Source organism: Aphelocoma coerulescens, chromosome 1A (assembly GCF_041296385.1).
Source record: "Aphelocoma coerulescens isolate FSJ_1873_10779 chromosome 1A, UR_Acoe_1.0, whole genome shotgun sequence".
Classification (NCBI taxonomy): domain Eukaryota; kingdom Metazoa; phylum Chordata; class Aves; order Passeriformes; family Corvidae; genus Aphelocoma; species Aphelocoma coerulescens.
Window position 1 is genome coordinate 59,037,654 of NC_091014.1, and position 23,877 is coordinate 59,061,530.

The window sequence follows — 23,877 nt, forward strand, 5'->3', positions numbered from 1 at the left end:
GGAAAAAGGGAACGAGAAAATCCGAGTAACGAACGAGTGCAGGGAAAAAGGGAACGAGAAAAAGCGAACAACGAACGAGTGCAGGGAAAAAGGGAACGAGAAAATCCGCGCAATGAACGAGTGCAGGGAAAAAGGGAACGAGAAAAACCGCGCAATGAACGAGTGCAGGGAAAAAGGGAACGAGAAAAAGCGAACAACGAACGAGTGCAGGGAAAAAGGGAACGAGAAAAGGCGAACAACGAACGAGTGCAGGGAAAAAGGGAACGAGAAAAACTGAACAACGAACAAGTGCAGGGAAAAAGGGAACGAGAAAAAGCGAACAACGAACGAGTGCAGGGAAAAAGGGAACGAGAAAAGGCGAGCAACGAACGAGTGCAGGGAAAAAGGGAACGAGAAAATCCGAGCAACGAACGAGTGCAGGGAAAAAGGGAACGAGAAAATCCGCGCAATGAACGAGTGCAGGGAAAAAGGGAACGAGAAAAAGCGAACAACGAACGAGTGCAGGGAAAAAGGGAACGAGAAAAAGCGAACAACGAACGAGTGCAGGGAAAAAGGGAACGAGAAAAAGCGAGCAACAAACGAGTGCAGGGAAAAAGGGAACGAGAAAATCCGAGCAACGAACGAGTGCAGGGAAAAAGGGAACGAGAAAAACCGAACAACGAACGAGTGCAGGGAAAAAGGGAACGAGAAAAAGCGAGCAACGAACGAGTGCAGGGAAAAAGGGAACGAGAAAAGGCGAGCAACGAACGAGTGCAGGGAAAAAGGGAACGAGAAAAAGCGAGCAACGAACGAGTGCAGGGAAAAAGGGAACGAGAAAATCCGCGCAATGAACGAGTGCAGGGAAAAAGGGAACGAGAAAAAGCGAGCAACGAACGAGTGCAGGGAAAAAGGGAACGAGAAAATCCGAGCAACGAACGAGTGCAGGGAAAAAGGGAACGAGAAAATCCGAACAACGAACGAGTGCAGGGAAAAAGGGAACGAGAAAAAGCGAGCAATGAACGAGTGCAGGGAAAAAGGGAACGAGAAAAAGCGAGCAATGAACGAGTGCAGGGAAAAAGGGAATGAGAAAAAGCGAACAACGAACGAGTGCAGGGAAAAAGGGAACGAGAAAATCCGAGCAACGAACGAGTGCAGGGAAAAAAGGGAACGAGAAAAAGCGAGCAACGAACGAGTGCAGGGAAAAAGGGAACGAGAAAATCCGAGCAACGAACGAGTGCAGGGAAAAAGGGAACGAGAAAAACCGAACAACGAACGAGTGCAGGGAAAAAAGGGAACGAGAAAAGGCGAGCAACGAACGAGTGCAGGGAACAAGGGAACGAGAAAGTGCGAGCAACGAACGAGTGCAGGGAACAAGGGAACGAGAAAGTGCGAGCAACGAACGAGTGCAGGGAAAAAGGGAACGAGAAAAAGCGAGCAACGAACGAGTGCAGGGAAAAAGGGAACGAGAAAATCCGAGAAACGAACGAGTGCAGGGAAAAAGGGAACGAGAAAAAGCGAACAACGAACGAGTGCAGGGAAAAAAGGGAACGAGAAAAGGCGAGCAACGAACGAGTGCAGGGAAAAAGGGAACGAGAAAATCCGAGCAACGAACGAGTGCAGGGAAAAAGGGAACGAGAAAAACCGAACAACGAACGAGTGCAGGGAAAAAGGGAACGAGAAAAAGCGAGCAACGAACGAGTGCAGGGAACAAGGGAACGAGAAAAAGCGAGCAACGAACGAGTGCAGGGAAAAAGGGAACGAGAAAATCCGAGCAACGAACGAGTGCAGGGAAAAAGGGAACGAGAAAAAGCGAGCAACGAACGAGTGCAGGGAAAAAGGGAACGAGAAAATCCGCGCAACGAACGAGTGCAGGGAAAAAGGGAACGAGAAAATCCGCGCAATGAACGAGTGCAGGGAAAAAGGGAACGAGAAAAAGCGAACAACGAACGAGTGCAGGGAAAAAGGGAACGAGAAAATCCGAGCAACGAACGAGTGCAGGGAAAAAGGGAACGAGAAAATCCGCGCAATGAACGAGTGCAGGGAAAAAGGGAACGAGAAAAAGCGAGCAACGAACGAGTGCAGGGAAAAAGGGAACGAGAAAAAGCGAACAACGAACGAGTGCAGGGAAAAAGGGAACGAGAAAAGGCGAGCAACGAATGAGTGCAGGGAAAAAGGGAACGAGAAAATCCATGCAACGAACGAGTGCAGGGAAAAAGGGAACGAGAAAATCCGAGCAACGAACGAGTGCAGGGAAAAAGGGAACGAGAAAAAGCGAGCAATGAACGAGTGCAGGGAAAAAGGGAACGAGAAAAAGCGAGCAACGAACGAATGCAGGGAAAAAGGGAACGAGAAAAAGCGAGCAATGAACGAGTGCAGGGAAAAAGGGAACGAGAAAATCCGCGCAATGAACGAGTGCAGGGAAAAAGGGAACGAGAAAAACCGCGCAATGAACGAGTGCAGGGAAAAAGGGAACGAGAAAAGGCGAGCAACGAACGAGTGCAGGGAAAAAGGGAACGAGAAAAACCGAACAATGAACAAGTGCAGGGAAAAAGGGAACGAGAAAAAGCGAACAACGAACGAGTGCAGGGAAAAAGGGAACGAGAAAAAGCGAGCAACGAACGAGTGCAGGGAAAAAGGGAATGAGAAAATCCGAGCAACGAACGAGTGCAGGGAAAAAGGGAACGAGAAAAAGCGAGCAACAAACGAGTGCAGGGAAAAAGGGAACGAGAAAATCCGCGCAATGAACGAGTGCAGGGAAAAAGGGAACGAGAAAAAGCGAACAACGAACGAGTGCAGGGAAAAAGGGAACGAGAAAAAGCGAACAACGAACGAGTGCAGGGAAAAAGGGAACGAGAAAAGGCGAGCAACGAACGAGTGCAGGGAAAAAGGGAACGAGAAAATCTGCGCAACGAACGAGTGCAGGGAAAAAGGGAACGAGAAAAAGCGAGCAACGAACGAGTGCAGGGAAAAAGGGAACGAGAAAAAGCGAACAACGAACGAGTGCAGGGAAAAAGGGAACGAGAAAAAGCGAGCAACGAACGAGTGCAGGGAAAAAGGGAACGAGAAAAACCGCGCAATGAACGAGTGCAGGGAAAAAGGGAACGAGAAAAAGCGAACAACGAACGAGTGCAGGGAAAAAGGGAACGAGAAAAGGCGAGCAACGAACGAGTGCAGGAAAAAAGGGAACGAGAAAATCTGCGCAACGAACGAGTGCAGGGAAAAAGGGAACGAGAAAATCCGCGCAATGAACGAGTGCAGGGAAAAAGGGAACGAGAAAAAGCGAACAACGAACGAGTGCAGGGAAAAAGGGAACGAGAAAAAGCGAACAACGAACGAGTGCAGGGAAAAAGGGAACGAGAAAAAGCGAGCAACAAACGAGTGCAGGGAAAAAGGGAACGAGAAAATCCGAGCAACGAACGAGTGCAGGGAAAAAGGGAACGAGAAAAAGCGAACAACGAACGAGTGCAGGGAAAAAGGGAACGAGAAAAAGCGAGCAACGAACGAGTGCAGGGAACAAGGGAACGAGAAAAAGCGAGCAACGAACGAGTGCAGGGAAAAAGGGAACGAGAAAATCCGAGCAACGAACGAGTGCAGGGAAAAAGGGAACGAGAAAAAGCGAGCAACGAACGAGTGCAGGGAAAAAGGGAACGAGAAAATCCGCGCAATGAACGAGTGCAGGGAAAAAGGGAACGAGAAAAACCGAACAACGAACGAGTGCAGGGAAAAAGGGAACGAGAAAAAGCGAGCAACGAACGAGTGCAGGGAAAAAGGGAACGAGAAAAGGCGAGCAACGAACGAGTGCAGGGAAAAAGGGAACGAGAAAATCTGCGCAACGAATGAGTGCAGGGAAAAAGGGAACGAGAAAATCCGAGCAACGAACGAGTGCAGGGAAAAAGGGAACGAGAAAAAGCGAGCAATGAACGAGTGCAGGGAAAAAGGGAACGAGAAAAAGCGAGCAACGAACGAGTGCAGGGAAAAAGGGAACGAGAAAAAGCGAGCAACGAACGAGTGCAGGTAAAAAGGGAACGAGAAAATCCGCGCAATGAACGAGTGCAGGGAAAAAGGGAACGAGAAAAAGCGAACAACGAACGAGTGCAGGGAAAAAGGGAACGAGAAAAGGCGAGCAACGAATGAGTGCAGGGAAAAAGGGAACGAGAAAATCCATGCAACGAACGAGTGCAGGGAAAAAGGGAACGAGAAAATCCGAGCAACGAACGAGTGCAGGGAAAAAGGGAACGAGAAAAAGCGAGCAATGAACGAGTGCAGGAAAAAGGGAACGAGAAAAAGCGAGCAACGAACGAATGCAGGGAAAAAGGGAACGAGAAAAAGCGAGCAATGAACGAGTGCAGGGAAAAAGGGAACGAGAAAATCCGCGCAATGAACGAGTGCAGGGAAAAAGGGAACGAGAAAAACCGCGCAATGAACGAGTGCAGGGAAAAAGGGAACGAGAAAAGGCGAGCAACGAACGAGTGCAGGGAAAAAGGGAACGAGAAAAAGCGAACAACGAACAAGTGCAGGGAAAAAGGGAACGAGAAAAAGCGAACAACGAACGAGTGCAGGGAAAAAGGGAACGAGAAAAGGCGAGCAACGAACGAGTGCAGGGAAAAAGGGAACGAGAAAATCCGAGCAACGAACGAGTGCAGGGAAAAAGGGAACGAGAAAATCCGCGCAATGAACGAGTGCAGGGAAAAAGGGAACGAGAAAAAGCGAACAACGAACGAGTGCAGGGAAAAAGGGAACGAGAAAAAGCGAGCAACGAACGAGTGCAGGGAAAAAGGGAACGAGAAAATCCGAACAACGAACGAGTGCAGGGAAAAAGGGAACGAGAAAAAGCGAGCAACGAACGAGTGCAGGGAAAAAGGGAACGAGAAAAGGCGAGCAACGAACGAGTGCAGGGAAAAAGGGAACGAGAAAATCTGCGCAACGAATGAGTGCAGGGAAAAAGGGAACGAGAAAATCCGAGCAACGAACGAGTGCAGGGAAAAGGGAACGAGAAAAAGCGAACAACGAACGAGTGCAGGGAAAAAGGGAACGAGAAAATCCGAGCAACGAACGAGTGCAGGGAAAAAGGGAACGAGAAAAGGCGAACAACGAACGAGTGCAGGGAAAAAGGGAACGAGAAAAACTGAACAACGAACAAGTGCAGGGAAAAAGGGAACGAGAAAAAGCGAACAACGAACGAGTGCAGGGAAAAAGGGAACGAGAAAATCCGCGCAATGAACGAGTGCAGGGAAAAAGGGAACGAGAAAAACCGCGCAATGAACGAGTGCAGGGAAAAAGGGAACGAGAAAAGGCGAGCAACGAACGAGTGCAGGGAAAAAGGGAACGAGAAAAACCGAACAACGAACAAGTGCAGGGAAAAAGGGAACGAGAAAAAGCGAACAACGAACGAGTGCAGGGAAAAAGGGAACGAGAAAAGGCGAGCAACGAACGAGTGCAGGGAAAAAGGGAATGAGAAAATCCGAGCAACAAACGAGTGCAGGGAAAAAGGGAACGAGAAAATCCGCGCAATGAACGAGTGCAGGGAAAAAGGGAACGAGAAAAAGCGAACAACGAACGAGTGCAGGGAAAAAGGGAACGAGAAAAAGCGAGCAACGAACGAGTGCAGGGAAAAAGGGAACGAGAAAATCCGAGCAACGAACGAGTGCAGGGAAAAAGGGAACGAGAAAATCCGAACAACGAACGAGTGCAGGGAAAAAGGGAACGAGAAAAAGCGAGCAACGAACGAGTGCAGGGAAAAAGGGAACGAGAAAAAGCGAGCAATGAACGAGTGCAGGGAAAAAGGGAATGAGAAAAAGCGAACAACGAACGAGTGCAGGGAAAAAGGGAACGAGAAAATCCGAGCAACGAACGAGTGCAGGGAAAAAGGGAACGAGAAAAAGCGAACAACGAACGAGTGCAGGGAAAAAAGGGAACGAGAAAAGGCGAGCAACGAACGAGTGCAGGGAAAAAGGGAACGAGATAATCCGAGCAACGAACGAGTGCAGGGAAAAAGGGAACGAGAAAAAGCGAGCAACGAACGAGTGCAGGGAACAAGGGAACGAGAAAAAGCGAGCAACGAACGAGTGCAGGGAAAAAGGGAACGAGAAAATTCGAGCAACGAACGAGTGCAGGGAAAAAGGGAACGAGAAAAAGCGAGCAACGAACGAGTGCAGGGAAAAAGGGAACGAGAAAATCCGCGCAATGAACGAGTGCAGAGAAAAAGGGAACGAGAAAAAGCGAACAACGAACGAGTGCAGGGAAAAAGGGAACGAGAAAATCCGAGCAACGAACGAGTGCAGGGAAAAAGGGAACGAGAAAATCCGCGCAATGAACGAGTGCAGGGAAAAAGGGAACGAGAAAAAGCGAACAACGAACGAGTGCAGGGAAAAAGGGAACGAGAAAAAGCGAACAACGAACGAGTGCAGGGAAAAAGGGAACGAGAAAAAGCGAGCAACAAACGAGTGCAGGGAAAAAGGGAACGAGAAAAAGCGAGCAACGAACGAGTGCAGGGAAAAAGGGAACGAGAAAATCCGCGCAAGGAACGAGTGCAGGGAAAAAGGGAACGAGAAAAAGCGAACAACGAACGAGTGCAGGGAAAAAGGGAACGAGAAAATCCGAGCAACGAACGAGTGCAGGGAAAAAGGGAACGAGAAAAAGCGAACAACGAACGAGTGCAGGGAAAAAAGGGAACGAGAAAAGGCGAGCAACGAACGAGTGCAGGGAAAAAGGGAACGAGAAAATCTGCGCAACGAACGAGTGCAAGGAAAAAGGGAACGAGAAAATCCGAGTAACGAACGAGTGCAGGGAAAAAGGGAACGAGAAAAAGCGAACAACGAACGAGTGCAGGGAAAAAGGGAACGAGAAAATCCGCGCAATGAACGAGTGCAGGGAAAAAGGGAACGAGAAAAACCGCGCAATGAACGAGTGCAGGGAAAAAGGGAACGAGAAAAAGCGAACAACGAACGAGTGCAGGGAAAAAGGGAACGAGAAAAGGCGAACAACGAACGAGTGCAGGGAAAAAGGGAACGAGAAAAACTGAACAACGAACAAGTGCAGGGAAAAAGGGAACGAGAAAAAGCGAACAACGAACGAGTGCAGGGAAAAAGGGAACGAGAAAAGGCGAGCAACGAACGAGTGCAGGGAAAAAGGGAACGAGAAAATCCGAGCAACGAACGAGTGCAGGGAAAAAGGGAACGAGAAAATCCGCGCAATGAACGAGTGCAGGGAAAAAGGGAACGAGAAAAAGCGAACAACGAACGAGTGCAGGGAAAAAGGGAACGAGAAAAAGCGAACAACGAACGAGTGCAGGGAAAAAGGGAACGAGAAAAAGCGAGCAACAAACGAGTGCAGGGAAAAAGGGAACGAGAAAATCCGAGCAACGAACGAGTGCAGGGAAAAAGGGAACGAGAAAAACCGAACAACGAACGAGTGCAGGGAAAAAGGGAACGAGAAAAAGCGAGCAACGAACGAGTGCAGGGAAAAAGGGAACGAGAAAAGGCGAGCAACGAACGAGTGCAGGGAAAAAGGGAACGAGAAAAAGCGAGCAACGAACGAGTGCAGGGAAAAAGGGAACGAGAAAATCCGCGCAATGAACGAGTGCAGGGAAAAAGGGAACGAGAAAAAGCGAGCAACGAACGAGTGCAGGGAAAAAGGGAACGAGAAAATCCGAGCAACGAACGAGTGCAGGGAAAAAGGGAACGAGAAAAACCGAACAACGAACGAGTGCAGGGAAAAAGGGAACGAGAAAAAGCGAGCAACGAACGAGTGCAGGGAACAAGGGAACGAGAAAAAGCGAGCAACGAACGAGTGCAGGGAAAAAGGGAACGAGAAAATCCGAGCAACGAACGAGTGCAGGGAAAAAGGGAACGAGAAAAAGCGAGCAACGAACGAGTGCAGGGAAAAAGGGAACGAGAAAATCCGCGCAACGAACGAGTGCAGGGAAAAAGGGAACGAGAAAATCCGCGCAATGAACGAGTGCAGGGAAAAAGGGAACGAGAAAAAGCGAACAACGAACGAGTGCAGGGAAAAAGGGAACGAGAAAATCCGAGCAACGAACGAGTGCAGGGAAAAAGGGAACGAGAAAATCCGCGCAATGAACGAGTGCAGGGAAAAAGGGAACGAGAAAAAGCGAACAACGAACGAGTGCAGGGAAAAAGGGAACGAGAAAAAGCGAACAACGAACGAGTGCAGGGAAAAAGGGAACGAGAAAAGGCGAGCAACGAATGAGTGCAGGGAAAAAGGGAACGAGAAAATCCATGCAACGAACGAGTGCAGGGAAAAAGGGAACGAGAAAATCCGAGCAACGAACGAGTGCAGGGAAAAAGGGAACGAGAAAAAGCGAGCAATGAACGAGTGCAGGGAAAAAGGGAACGAGAAAAAGCGAGCAACGAACGAATGCAGGGAAAAAGGGAACGAGAAAAAGCGAGCAATGAACGAGTGCAGGGAAAAAGGGAACGAGAAAATCCGCGCAATGAACGAGTGCAGGGAAAAAGGGAACGAGAAAAACCGCGCAACGAACGAGTGCAGGGAAAAAGGGAACGAGAAAAAGCGAGCAATGAACGAGTGCAGGGAAAAAGGGAACGAGAAAAACCGCGCAACGAATGAGTGCAGGGAAAAAGGGAACGAGAAAATCCATGCAACGAACGAGTGCAGGGAAAAAGGGAACGAGAAAATCCGAGCAACGAACGAGTGCAGGGAAAAAGGGAACGAGAAAAAGCGAGCAATGAACGAGTGCAGGGAAAAAGGGAACGAGAAAAAGCGAACAACGAACGAGTGCAGGGAAAAAGGGAACGAGAAAAAGCGAGCAACGAATGAGTGCAGGGAAAAAGGGAACGAGAAAATCCGAGCAACGAACGAGTGCAGGGAAAAGGGAACGAGAAAAAGCGAACAACGAACGAGTGCAGGGAAAAAGGGAACGAGAAAAGGCGAGCAACGAACGAGTGCAGGGAAAAAGGGAACGAGAAAATCTGCGCAACGAACGAGTGCAGGGAAAAAGGGAACGAGAAAAAGCGAGCAACGAACGAGTGCAGGGAAAAAGGGAACGAGAAAAAGCGAACAACGAACGAGTGCAGGGAAAAAGGGAACGAGAAAAAGCGAGCAACGAACGAGTGCAGGGAAAAAGGGAACGAGAAAAACCGCGCAATGAACGAGTGCAGGGAAAAAGGGAACGAGAAAAAGCGAACAACGAACGAGTGCAGGGAAAAAGGGAACGAGAAAAGGCGAGCAACGAACGAGTGCAGGAAAAAAGGGAACGAGAAAATCTGCGCAACGAACGAGTGCAGGGAAAAAGGGAACGAGAAAATCCGCGCAATGAACGAGTGCAGGGAAAAAGGGAACGAGAAAAAGCGAACAACGAACGAGTGCAGGGAAAAAGGGAACGAGAAAAAGCGAACAACGAACGAGTGCAGGGAAAAAGGGATCGAGAAAAAGCGAGCAACAAACGAGTGCAGGGAAAAAGGGAACGAGAAAATCCGAGCAACGAACGAGTGCAGGGAAAAAGGGAACGAGAAAAAGCGAACAACGAACGAGTGCAGGGAAAAAGGGAACGAGAAAAAGCGAGCAACGAACGAGTGCAGGGAACAAGGGAACGAGAAAAAGCGAGCAACGAACGAGTGCAGGGAAAAAGGGAACGAGAAAATCCGAGCAACGAACGAGTGCAGGGAAAAAGGGAACGAGAAAAAGCGAGCAACGAACGAGTGCAGGGAAAAAGGGAACGAGAAAATCTGCGCAACGAACGAGTGCAGGGAAAAAGGGAACGAGAAAAACCGCGCAATGAACGAGTGCAGGGAAAAAGGGAACGAGAAAAGGCGAGCAACGAACGAGTGCAGGGAAAAAGGGAACGAGAAAAAGCGAACAACGAACGAGTGCAGGGAAAAAGGGAACGAGAAAAGGCGAGCAACGAACGAGTGCAGGGAAAAAGGGAACGAGAAAATCCGAGCAACGAACGAGTGCAGGGAAAAAGGGAACGAGAAAATCCGCGCAATGAACGAGTGCAGGGAAAAAGGGAACGAGAAAAAGCGAACAACGAACGAGTGCAGGGAAAAAGGGAACGAGAAAAAGCGAGCAACGAACGAGTGCAGGGAAAAAGGGAACGAGAAAATCCGAACAACGAACGAGTGCAGGGAAAAAGGGAACGAGAAAAAGCGAGCAACGAACGAGTGCAGGGAAAAAGGGAACGAGAAAAGGCGAGCAACGAACGAGTGCAGGGAAAAAGGGAACGAGAAAATCTGCGCAACGAATGAGTGCAGGGAAAAAGGGAACGAGAAAATCCGAGCAACGAACGAGTGCAGGGAAAAGGGAACGAGAAAAAGCGAACAACGAACGAGTGCAGGGAAAAAGGGAACGAGAAAAGGCGAGCAACGAACGAGTGCAGGGAAAAAGGGAACGAGAAAATCTGCGCAACGAACGAGTGCAGGGAAAAAGGGAACGAGAAAAAGCGAGCAACGAACGAGTGCAGGGAAAAAGGGAACGAGAAAAAGCGAACAACGAACGAGTGCAGGGAAAAAGGGAACGAGAAAAAGCGAGCAACGAACGAGTGCAGGGAAAAAGGGAACGAGAAAAACCGCGCAATGAACGAGTGCAGGGAAAAAGGGAACGAGAAAAAGCGAACAACGAACGAGTGCAGGGAAAAAGGGAACGAGAAAAGGCGAGCAACGAACGAGTGCAGGAAAAAAGGGAACGAGAAAATCTGCGCAACGAACGAGTGCAGGGAAAAAGGGAACGAGAAAATCCGCGCAATGAACGAGTGCAGGGAAAAAGGGAACGAGAAAAAGCGAACAACGAACGAGTGCAGGGAAAAAGGGAACGAGAAAAAGCGAACAACGAACGAGTGCAGGGAAAAAGGGATCGAGAAAAAGCGAGCAACAAACGAGTGCAGGGAAAAAGGGAACGAGAAAATCCGAGCAACGAACGAGTGCAGGGAAAAAGGGAACGAGAAAAAGCGAACAACGAACGAGTGCAGGGAAAAAGGGAACGAGAAAAAGCGAGCAACGAACGAGTGCAGGGAACAAGGGAACGAGAAAAAGCGAGCAACAAACGAGTGCAGGGAAAAAGGGAACGAGAAAATCCGAGCAACGAACGAGTGCAGGGAAAAAGGGAACGAGAAAAAGCGAGCAACGAACGAGTGCAGGGAAAAAGGGAACGAGAAAATCCGCGCAATGAACGAGTGCAGGGAAAAAGGGAACGAGAAAAACCGAACAACGAACGAGTGCAGGGAAAAAGGGAACGAGAAAAAGCGAACAACGAACGAGTGCAGGGAAAAAGGGAACGAGAAAAGGCGAGCAACGAACGAGTGCAGGGAAAAAGGGAACGAGAAAATCTGCGCAACGAATGAGTGCAGGGAAAAAGGGAACGAGAAAATCCGAGCAACGAACGAGTGCAGGGAAAAAGGGAACGAGAAAAAGCGAGCAACGAACGAGTGCAGGGAAAAAGGGAACGAGAAAAAGCGAGCAACGAACGAGTGCAGGTAAAAAGGGAACGAGAAAATCCGCGCAATGAACGAGTGCAGGGAAAAAGGGAACGAGAAAAAGCGAACAACGAACGAGTGCAGGGAAAAAGGGAACGAGAAAAGGCGAGCAACGAATGAGTGCAGGGAAAAAGGGAACGAGAAAATCCATGCAACGAACGAGTGCAGGGAAAAAGGGAACGAGAAAATCCGAGCAACGAACGAGTGCAGGGAAAAAGGGAACGAGAAAAAGCGAGCAATGAACGAGTGCAGGAAAAAGGGAACGAGAAAAAGCGAGCAACGAACGAATGCAGGGAAAAAGGGAACGAGAAAAAGCGAGCAATGAACGAGTGCAGGGAAAAAGGGAACGAGAAAATCCGCGCAATGAACGAGTGCAGGGAAAAAGGGAACGAGAAAAACCGCGCAATGAACGAGTGCAGGGAAAAAGGGAACGAGAAAAGGCGAGCAACGAACGAGTGCAGGGAAAAAGGGAACGAGAAAAAGCGAACAACGAACAAGTGCAGGGAAAAAGGGAACGAGAAAAAGCGAACAACGAACGAGTGCAGGGAAAAAGGGAACGAGAAAAGGCGAGCAACGAACGAGTGCAGGGAAAAAGGGAACGAGAAAATCCGAGCAACGAACGAGTGCAGGGAAAAAGGGAACGAGAAAATCCGCGCAATGAACGAGTGCAGGGAAAAAGGGAACGAGAAAAAGCGAACAACGAATGAGTGCAGGGAAAAAGGGAACGAGAAAAAGCGAGCAACGAACGAGTGCAGGGAAAAAGGGAACGAGAAAATCCGAACAACGAACGAGTGCAGGGAAAAAGGGAACGAGAAAAAGCGAGCAACGAACGAGTGCAGGGAAAAAGGGAACGAGAAAAGGCGAGCAACGAACGAGTGCAGGGAAAAAGGGAACGAGAAAATCTGCGCAACGAATGAGTGCAGGGAAAAAGGGAACGAGAAAATCCGAGCAACGAACGAGTGCAGGGAAAAGGGAACGAGAAAAAGCGAACAACGAACGAGTGCAGGGAAAAAGGGAACGAGAAAATCCGAGCAACGAACGAGTGCAGGGAAAAAGGGAACGAGAAAAAGCGAGCAACGAACGAGTGCAGGGAAAAAGGGAACGAGAAAATCCGCGCAATGAACGAGTGCAGGGAAAAAGGGAACGAGAAAAACCGCGCAAAGAACGAGTGCAGGGAAAAAGGGAACGAGAAAAGGCGAGCAACGAACGAGTGCAGGGAAAAAGGGAACGAGAAAAAGCGAACAACGAACGAGTGCAGGGAAAAAAGGGAACGAGAAAAGGCGAGCAACGAACGAGTGCAGGGAAAAAGGGAACGAGAAAATCTGCGCAACGAACGAGTGCAGGGAAAAAGGGAACGAGAAAATCCGAGCAACAAACGAGTGCAGGGAAAAAGGGAACGAGAAAAAGCGAACAACGAACGAGTGCAGGGAAAAAGGGAACGAGAAAATCCGCGCAATGAACGAGTGCAGGGAAAAAGGGAACGAGAAAAACCGTGCAATGAACGAGTGCAGGGAAAAAGGGAACGAGAAAAAGCGAACAACGAACGAGTGCAGGGAAAAAGGGAACGAGAAAAGGCGAACAACGAACGAGTGCAGGGAAAAAGGGAACGAGAAAAACTGAACAACGAACAAGTGCAGGGAAAAAGGGAACGAGAAAAAGCGAACAACGAACGAGTGCAGGGAAAAAGGGAACGAGAAAAGGCGAACAACGAACGAGTGCAGGGAAAAAGGGAACGAGAAAAAGCGAACAACGAACGAGTGCAGGGAAAAAGGGATCGAGAAAAAGCGAGCAACAAACGAGTGCAGGGAAAAAGGGAACGAGAAAATCCGAGCAACGAACGAGTGCAGGGAAAAAGGGAACGAGAAAAAGCGAACAACGAACGAGTGCAGGGAAAAAGGGAACGAGAAAAAGCGAGCAACGAACGAGTGCAGGGAACAAGGGAACGAGAAAAAGCGAGCAACGAACGAGTGCAGGGAAAAAGGGAACGAGAAAATCCATGCAACGAACGAGTGCAGGGAAAAAGGGAACGAGAAAATCCGAGCAACGAACGAGTGCAGGGAAAAAGGGAACGAGAAAAAGCGAGCAATGAACGAGTGCAGGAAAAAGGGAACGAGAAAAAGCGAGCAACGAACGAGTGCAGGGAAAAAGGGAACGAGAAAAAGCGAACAACGAACGAGTGCAGGGAAAAAGGGAACGAGAAAAAGCGAGCAACGAACGAGTGCAGGGAAAAAGGGAACGAGAAAAACCGCGCAATGAACGAGTGCAGGGAAAAAGGGAACGAGAAAAAGCGAACAACGAACGAGTGCAGGGAAAAAGGGAACGAGAAAAGGCGAGCAACGAACGAGTGCAGGAAAAAAGGGAACGAGAAAATCTGCGCAACGAACGAGTGCAGGGAAAAAGGGAACGAGAAAATCCGCGCAATGAACGAGTGCAGGGAAAAAGGGAACGAGAAAAAGCGAACAACGAACGAGTGCAGGGAAAAAGGGAACGAGAAAAAGCGAACAACGAACGAGTGCAGGGAAAAAGGGATCGAGAAAAAGCGAGCAACAAACGAGTGCAGGGAAAAAGGGAACGAGAAAATCCGAGCAACGAACGAGTGCAGGGAAAAAGGGAACGAGAAAAAGCGAACAACGAACGAGTGCAGGGAAAAAGGGAACGAGAAAAAGCGAGCAACGAACGAGTGCAGGGAACAAGGGAACGAGAAAAAGCGAGCAACGAACGAGTGCAGGGAAAAAGGGAACGAGAAAATCCGAGCAACGAACGAGTGCAGGGAAAAAGGGAACGAGAAAAAGCGAGCAACGAACGAGTGCAGGGAAAAAGGGAACGAGAAAATCTGCGCAACGAACGAGTGCAGGGAAAAAGGGAACGAGAAAAACCGCGCAATGAACGAGTGCAGGGAAAAAGGGAACGAGAAAAGGCGAGCAACGAACGAGTGCAGGGAAAAAGGGAACGAGAAAAAGCGAACAACGAACGAGTGCAGGGAAAAAGGGAACGAGAAAAGGCGAGCAACGAACGAGTGCAGGGAAAAAGGGAACGAGAAAATCCGAGCAACGAACGAGTGCAGGGAAAAAGGGAACGAGAAAATCCGCGCAATGAACGAGTGCAGGGAAAAAGGGAACGAGAAAAAGCGAACAACGAACGAGTGCAGGGAAAAAGGGAACGAGAAAAAGCGAGCAACGAACGAGTGCAGGGAAAAAGGGAACGAGAAAATCCGAACAACGAACGAGTGCAGGGAAAAAGGGAACGAGAAAAAGCGAGCAACGAACGAGTGCAGGGAAAAAGGGAACGAGAAAAGGCGAGCAACGAACGAGTGCAGGGAAAAAGGGAACGAGAAAATCTGCGCAACGAATGAGTGCAGGGAAAAAGGGAACGAGAAAATCCGAGCAACGAACGAGTGCAGGGAAAAGGGAACGAGAAAAAGCGAACAACGAACGAGTGCAGGGAAAAAGGGAACGAGAAAAGGCGAGCAACGAACGAGTGCAGGGAAAAAGGGAACGAGAAAATCTGCGCAACGAACGAGTGCAGGGAAAAAGGGAACGAGAAAAAGCGAGCAATGAACGAGTGCAGGGAAAAAGGGAACGAGAAAAACCGCGCAACGAATGAGTGCAGGGAAAAAGGGAACGAGAAAATCCATGCAACGAACGAGTGCAGGGAAAAAGGGAACGAGAAAATCCGAGCAACGAACGAGTGCAGGGAAAAAGGGAACGAGAAAAAGCGAGCAATGAACGAGTGCAGGGAAAAAGGGAACGAGAAAAAGCGAACAACGAACGAGTGCAGGGAAAAAGGGAACGAGAAAAAGCGAGCAACGAATGAGTGCAGGGAAAAAGGGAACGAGAAAATCCGAGCAACGAACGAGTGCAGGGAAAAGGGAACGAGAAAAAGCGAACAACGAACGAGTGCAGGGAAAAAGGGAACGAGAAAAGGCGAGCAACGAACGAGTGCAGGGAAAAAGGGAACGAGAAAATCTGCGCAACGAACGAGTGCAGGGAAAAAGGGAACGAGAAAAAGCGAGCAACGAACGAGTGCAGGGAAAAAGGGAACGAGAAAAAGCGAACAACGAACGAGTGCAGGGAAAAAGGGAACGAGAAAAAGCGAGCAACGAACGAGTGCAGGGAAAAAGGGAACGAGAAAAACCGCGCAATGAACGAGTGCAGGGAAAAAGGGAACGAGAAAAAGCGAACAACGAACGAGTGCAGGGAAAAAGGGAACGAGAAAAGGCGAGCAACGAACGAGTGCAGGAAAAAAGGGAACGAGAAAATCTGCGCAACGAACGAGTGCAGGGAAAAAGGGAACGAGAAAATCCGCGCAATGAACGAGTGCAGGGAAAAAGGGAACGAGAAAAAGCGAACAACGAACGAGTGCAGGGAAAAAGGGAACGAGAAAAAGCGAACAACGAACGAGTGCAGGGAAAAAGGGATCGAGAAAAAGCGAGCAACAAACGAGTGCAGGGAAAAAGGGAACGAGAAAATCCGAGCAACGAACGAGTGCAGGGAAAAAGGGAACGAGAAAAAGCGAACAACGAACGAGTGCAGGGAAAAAGGGAACGAGAAAAAGCGAGCAACGAACGAGTGCAGGGAACAAGGGAACGAGAAAAAGCGAGCAACGAACGAGTGCAGGGAAAAAGGGAACGAGAAAATCCGAGCAACGAACGAGTGCAGGGAAAAAGGGAACGAGAAAAAGCGAGCAACGAACGAGTGCAGGGAAAAAGGGAACGAGAAAATCTGCGCAACGAACGAGTGCAGGGAAAAAGGGAACGAGAAAAACCGCGCAATGAACGAGTGCAGGGAAAAAGGGAACGAGAAAAGGCGAGCAACGAACGAGTGCAGGGAAAAAGGGAACGAGAAAAAGCGAACAACGAACGAGTGCAGGGAAAAAGGGAACGAGAAAAGGCGAGCAACGAACGAGTGCAGGGAAAAAGGGAACGAGAAAATCCGAGCAACGAACGAGTGCAGGGAAAAAGGGAACGAGAAAATCCGCGCAATGAACGAGTGCAGGGAAAAAGGGAACGAGAAAAAGCGAACAACGAACGAGTGCAGGGAAAAAGGGAACGAGAAAAAGCGAGCAACGAACGAGTGCAGGGAAAAAGGGAACGAGAAAATCCGAACAACGAACGAGTGCAGGGAAAAAGGGAACGAGAAAAAGCGAGCAACGAACGAGTGCAGGGAAAAAGGGAACGAGAAAAGGCGAGCAACGAACGAGTGCAGGGAAAAAGGGAACGAGAAAATCTGCGCAACGAATGAGTGCAGGGAAAAAGGGAACGAGAAAATCCGAGCAACGAACGAGTGCAGGGAAAAGGGAACGAGAAAAAGCGAACAACGAACGAGTGCAGGGAAAAAGGGAACGAGAAAAGGCGAGCAACGAACGAGTGCAGGGAAAAAGGGAACGAGAAAATCTGCGCAACGAACGAGTGCAGGGAAAAAGGGAACGAGAAAAAGCGAGCAACGAACGAGTGCAGGGAAAAAGGGAACGAGAAAAAGCGAACAACGAACGAGTGCAGGGAAAAAGGGAACGAGAAAAAGCGAGCAACGAACGAGTGCAGGGAAAAAGGGAACGAGAAAAACCGCGCAATGAACGAGTGCAGGGAAAAAGGGAACGAGAAAAAGCGAACAACGAACGAGTGCAGGGAAAAAGGGAACGAGAAAAGGCGAGCAACGAACGAGTGCAGGAAAAAAGGGAACGAGAAAATCTGCGCAACGAACGAGTGCAGGGAAAAAGGGAACGAGAAAATCCGCGCAATGAACGAGTGCAGGGAAAAAGGGAACGAGAAAAAGCGAACAACGAACGAGTGCAGGGAAAAAGGGAACGAGAAAAAGCGAACAACGAACGAGTGCAGGGAAAAAGGGATCGAGAAAAAGCGAGCAACAAACGAGTGCAGGGAAAAAGGGAACGAGAAAATCCGAGCAACGAACGAGTGCAGGGAAAAAGGGAACGAGAAAAAGCGAACAACGAACGAGTGCAGGGAAAAAGGGAACGAGAAAAAGCGAGCAACGAACGAGTGCAGGGAACAAGGGAACGAGAAAAAGCGAGCAACAAACGAGTGCAGGGAAAAAGGGAACGAGAAAATCCGAGCAACGAACGAGTGCAGGGAAAAAGGGAACGAGAAAAAGCGAGCAACGAACGAGTGCAGGGAAAAAGGGAACGAGAAAATCCGCGCAATGAACGAGTGCAGGGAAAAAGGGAACGAGAAAAACCGAACAACGAACGAGTGCAGGGAAAAAGGGAACGAGAAAAAGCGAACAACGAACGAGTGCAGGGAAAAAGGGAACGAGAAAAGGCGAGCAACGAACGAGTGCAGGGAAAAAGGGAACGAGAAAATCTGCGCAACGAATGAGTGCAGGGAAAAAGGGAACGAGAAAATCCGAGCAACGAACGAGTGCAGGGAAAAAGGGAACGAGAAAAAGCGAGCAACGAACGAGTGCAGGGAAAAAGGGAACGAGAAAAAGCGAGCAACGAACGAGTGCAGGTAAAAAGGGAACGAGAAAATCCGCGCAATGAACGAGTGCAGGGAAAAAGGGAACGAGAAAAAGCGAACAACGAACGAGTGCAGGGAAAAAGGGAACGAGAAAAGGCGAGCAACGAATGAGTGCAGGGAAAAAGGGAACGAGAAAATCCATGCAACGAACGAGTGCAGGGAAAAAGGGAACGAGAAAATCCGAGCAACGAACGAGTGCAGGGAAAAAGGGAACGAGAAAAAGCGAGCAATGAACGAGTGCAGGAAATAGGGAACGAGAAAAAGCGAGCAACGAACGAATGCAGGGAAAAAGGGAACGAGAAAAAGCGAGCAATGAACGAGTGCAGGGAAAAAGGGAACGAGAAAATCCGCGCAATGAACGAGTGCAGGGAAAAAGGGAACGAGAAAAACCGCGCAATGAACGAGTGCAGGGAAAAAGGGAACGAGAAAAGGCGAGCAACGAACGAGTGCAGGGAAAAAGGGAACGAGAAAAAGCGAACAACGAACAAGTGCAGGGAAAAAGGGAACGAGAAAAAGCGAACAACGAACGAGTGCAGGGAAAAAGGGAACGAGAAAAGGCGAGCAACGAACGAGTGCAGGGAAAAAGGGAACGAGAAAATCCGAGCAACGAACGAGTGCAGGGAAAAAGGGAACGAGAAAATCCGCGCAATGAACGAGTGCAGGGAAAAAGGGAACGAGAAAAAGCGAACAACGAATGAGTGCAGGGAAAAAGGGAACGAGAAAAAGCGAGCAACGAACGAGTGCAGGGAAAAAGGGAACGAGAAAATCCGAACAACGAACGAGTGCAGGGAAAAAGGGAACGAGAAAAAGCGAGCAACGAACGAGTGCAGGGAAAAAGGGAACGAGAAAAGGCGAGCAACGAACGAGTGCAGGGAAAAAGGGAACGAGAAAATCTGCGCAACGAATGAGTGCAGGGAAAAAGGGAACGAGAAAATCCGAGCAACGAACGAGTGCAGGGAAAAGGGAACGAGAAAAAGCGAACAACGAACGAGTGCAGGGAAAAAGGGAACGAGAAAATCCGAGCAACGAACGAGTGCAGGGAAAAAGGGAACGAGAAAAAGCGAGCAACGAACGAGTGCAGGGAAAAAGGGAACGAGAAAATCCGCGCAATGAACGAGTGCAGGGAAAAAGGGAACGAGAAAAACCGCGCAAAGAACGAGTGCAGGGAAAAAGGGAACGAGAAAAGGCGAGCAACGAACGAGTGCAGGGAAAAAGGGAACGAGAAAAAGCGAACAACGAACGAGTGCAGGGAAAAAAGGGAACGAGAAAAGGCGAGCAACGAACGAGTGCAGGGAAAAAGGGAACGAGAAAATCTGCGCAACGAACGAGTGCAGGGAAAAAGGGAACGAGAAAATCCGAGCAACAAACGAGTGCAGGGAAAAAGGGAACGAGAAAAAGCGAACAACGAACGAGTGCAGGGAAAAAGGGAACGAGAAAATCCGCGCAATGAACGAGTGCAGGGAAAAAGGGAACGAGAAAAACCGTGCAATGAACGAGTGCAGGGAAAAAGGGAACGAGAAAAAGCGAACAACGAACGAGTGCAGGGAAAAAGGGAACGAGAAAAGGCGAACAACGAACGAGTGCAGGGAAAAAGGGAACGAGAAAAACTGAACAACGAACAAGTGCAGGGAAAAAGGGAACGAGAAAAAGCGAACAACGAACGAGTGCAGGGAAAAAGGGAACGAGAAAAGGCGAACAACGAACGAGTGCAGGGAAAAAGGGAACGAGAAAAAGCGAACAACGAACGAGTGCAGGGAAAAAGGGATCGAGAAAAAGCGAGCAACAAACGAGTGCAGGGAAAAAGGGAACGAGAAAATCCGAGCAACGAACGAGTGCAGGGAAAAAGGGAACGAGAAAAAGCGAACAACGAACGAGTGCAGGGAAAAAGGGAACGAGAAAAAGCGAGCAACGAACGAGTGCAGGGAACAAGGGAACGAGAAAAAGCGAGCAACGAACGAGTGCAGGGAAAAAGGGAACGAGAAAATCCATGCAACGAACGAGTGCAGGGAAAAAGGGAACGAGAAAATCCGAGCAACGAACGAGTGCAGGGAAAAAGGGAACGAGAAAAAGCGAGCAATGAACGAGTGCAGGAAAAAGGGAACGAGAAAAAGCGAGCAACGAACGAGTGCAGGGAAAAAGGGAACGAGAAAAAGCGAACAACGAACGAGTGCAGGGAAAAAGGGAACGAGAAAAAGCGAGCAACGAACGAGTGCAGGGAAAAAGGGAACGAGAAAAACCGCGCAATGAACGAGTGCAGGGAAAAAGGGAACGAGAAAAAGCGAACAACGAACGAGTGCAGGGAAAAAGGGAACGAGAAAAGGCGAGCAACGAACGAGTGCAGGAAAAAAGGGAACGAGAAAATCTGCGCAACGAACGAGTGCAGGGAAAAAGGGAACGAGAAAATCCGCGCAATGAACGAGTGCAGGGAAAAAGGGAACGAGAAAAAGCGAACAACGAACGAGTGCAGGGAAAAAGGGAACGAGAAAAAGCGAACAACGAACGAGTGCAGGGAAAAAGGGATCGAGAAAAAGCGAGCAACAAACGAGTGCAGGGAAAAAGGGAACGAGAAAATCCGAGCAACGAACGAGTGCAGGGAAAAAGGGAACGAGAAAAAGCGAACAACGAACGAGTGCAGGGAAAAAGGGAACGAGAAAAAGCGAGCAACGAACGAGTGCAGGGAACAAGGGAACGAGAAAAAGCGAGCAACGAACGAGTGCAGGGAAAAAGGGAACGAGAAAATCCGAGCAACGAACGAGTGCAGGGAAAAAGGGAACGAGAAAAAGCGAGCAACGAACGAGTGCAGGGAAAAAGGGAACGAGAAAATCTGCGCAACGAACGAGTGCAGGGAAAAAGGGAACGAGAAAAACCGCGCAATGAACGAGTGCAGGGAAAAAGGGAACGAGAAAAGGCGAGCAACGAACGAGTGCAGGGAAAAAGGGAACGAGAAAAAGCGAACAACGAACGAGTGCAGGGAAAAAGGGAACGAGAAAAGGCGAGCAACGAACGAGTGCAGGGAAAAAGGGAACGAGAAAATCCGAGCAACGAACGAGTGCAGGGAAAAAGGGAACGAGAAAATCCGCGCAATGAACGAGTGCAGGGAAAAAGGGAACGAGAAAAAGCGAACAACGAACGAGTGCAGGGAAAAAGGGAACGAGAAAAAGCGAGCAACGAACGAGTGCAGGGAAAAAGGGAACGAGAAAATCCGAACAACGAACGAGTGCAGGGAAAAAGGGAACGAGAAAAAGCGAGCAACGAACGAGTGCAGGGAAAAAGGGAACGAGAAAAGGCGAGCAACGAACGAGTGCAGGGAAAAAGGGAACGAGAAAATCTGCGCAACGAATGAGTGCAGGGAAAAAGGGAACGAGAAAATCCGAGCAACGAACGAGTGCAGGGAAAAGGGAACGAGAAAAAGCGAACAACGAACGAGTGCAGGGAAAAAGGGAACGAGAAAAGGCGAGCAACGAACGAGTGCAGGGAAAAAGGGAACGAGAAAATCTGCGCAACGAACGAGTGCAGGGAAAAAGGGAACGAGAAAAAGCGAGCAACGAACGAGTGCAGGGAAAAAGGGAACGAGAAAAAGCGAACAACGAACGAGTGCAGGGAAAAAGGGAACGAGAAAAAGCGAGCAACGAACGAGTGCAGGGAAAAAGGGAACGAGAAAAACCGCGCAATGAACGAGTGCAGGGAAAAAGGGAACGAGAAAAAGCGAACAACGAACGAGTGCAGGGAAAAAGGGAACGAGAAAAGGCGAGCAACGAACGAGTGCAGGAAAAAAGGGAACGAGAAAATCTGCGCAACGAACGAGTGCAGGGAAAAAGGGAACGAGAAAATCCGCGCAATGAACGAGTGCAGGGAAAAAGGGAACGAGAAAAAGCGAACAACGAACGAGTGCAGGGAAAAAGGGAACGAGAAAAAGCGAACAACGAACGAGTGCAGGGAAAAAGGGATCGAGAAAAAGCGAGCAACAAACGAGTGCAGGGAAAAAGGGAACGAGAAAATCCGAGCAACGAACGAGTGCAGGGAAAAAGGGAACGAGAAAAAGCGAACAACGAACGAGTGCAGGGAAAAAGGGAACGAGAAAAAGCGAGCAACGAACGAGTGCAGGGAACAAGGGAACGAGAAAAAGCGAGCAACAAACGAGTGCAGGGAAAAAGGGAACGAGAAAATCCGAGCAACGAACGAGTGCAGGGAAAAAGGGAACGAGAAAAAGCGAGCAACGAACGAGTGCAGGGAAAAAGGGAACGAGAAAATCCGCGCAATGAACGAGTGCAGGGAAAAAGGGAACGAGAAAAACCGAACAACGAACGAGTGCAGGGAAAAAGGGAACGAGAAAAAGCGAACAACGAACGAGTGCAGGGAAAAAGGGAACGAGAAAAGGCGAGCAACGAACGAGTGCAGGGAAAAAGGGAACGAGAAAATCTGCGCAACGAATGAGTGCAGGGAAAAAGGGAACGAGAAAATCCGAGCAACGAACGAGTGCAGGGAAAAAGGGAACGAGAAAAAGCGAGCAACGAACGAGTGCAGGGAAAAAGGGAACGAGAAAAAGCGAGCAACGAACGAGTGCAGGTAAAAAGGGAACGAGAAAATCCGCGCAATGAACGAGTGCAGGGAAAAAGGGAACGAGAAAAAGCGAACAACGAACGAGTGCAGGGAAAAAGGGAACGAGAAAAGGCGAGCAACGAATGAGTGCAGGGAAAAAGGGAACGAGAAAATCCATGCAACGAACGAGTGCAGGGAAAAAGGGAACGAGAAAATCCGAGCAACGAACGAGTGCAGGGAAAAAGGGAACGAGAAAAAGCGAGCAATGAACGAGTGCAGGAAAAAGGGAACGAGAAAAAGCGAGCAACGAACGAATGCAGGGAAAAAGGGAACGAGAAAAAGCGAGCAATGAACGAGTGCAGGGAAAAAGGGAACGAGAAAATCCGCGCAATGAACGAGTGCAGGGAAAAAGGGAACGAGAAAAACCGCGCAATGAACGAGTGCAGGGAAAAAGGGAACGAGAAAAGGCGAGCAACGAACGAGTGCAGGGAAAAAGGGAACGAGAAAAAGCGAACAACGAACAAGTGCAGGGAAAAAGGGAACGAGAAAAAGCGAACAACGAACGAGTGCAGGGAAAAAGGGAACGAGAAAAGGCGAGCAACGAACGAGTGCAGGGAAAAAGGGAACGAGAAAATCCGAGCAACGAACGAGTGCAGGGAAAAAGGGAACGAGAAAATCCGCGCAATGAACGAGTGCAGGGAAAAAGGGAACGAGAAAAAGCGAACAACGAATGAGTGCAGGGAAAAAGGGAACGAGAAAAAGCGAGCAACGAACGAGTGCAGGGAAAAAGGGAACGAGAAAATCCGAACAACGAACGAGTGCAGGGAAAAAGGGAACGAGAAAAAGCGAGCAACGAACGAGTGCAGGGAAAAAGGGAACGAGAAAAGGCGAGCAACGAACGAGTGCAGGGAAAAAGGGAACGAGAAAATCTGCGCAACGAATGAGTGCAGGGAAAAAGGGAACGAGAAAATCCGAGCAACGAACGAGTGCAGGGAAAAGGGAACGAGAAAAAGCGAACAACGAACGAGTGCAGGGAAAAAGGGAACGAGAAAATCCGAGCAACGAACGAGTGCAGGGAAAAAGGGAACGAGAAAAAGCGAGCAACGAACGAGTGCAGGGAAAAAGGGAACGAGAAAATCCGCGCAATGAACGAGTGCAGGGAAAAAGGGAACGAGAAAAACCGCGCAAAGAACGAGTGCAGGGAAAAAGGGAACGAGAAAAGGCGAGCAACGAACGAGTGCAGGGAAAAAGGGAACGAGAAAAAGCGAACAACGAACGAGTGCAGGGAAAAAAGGGAACGAGAAAAGGCGAGCAACGAACGAGTGCAGGGAAAAAGGGAACGAGAAAATCTGCGCAACGAACGAGTGCAGGGAAAAAGGGAACGAGAAAATCCGAGCAACAAACGAGTGCAGGGAAAAAGGGAACGAGAAAAAGCGAACAA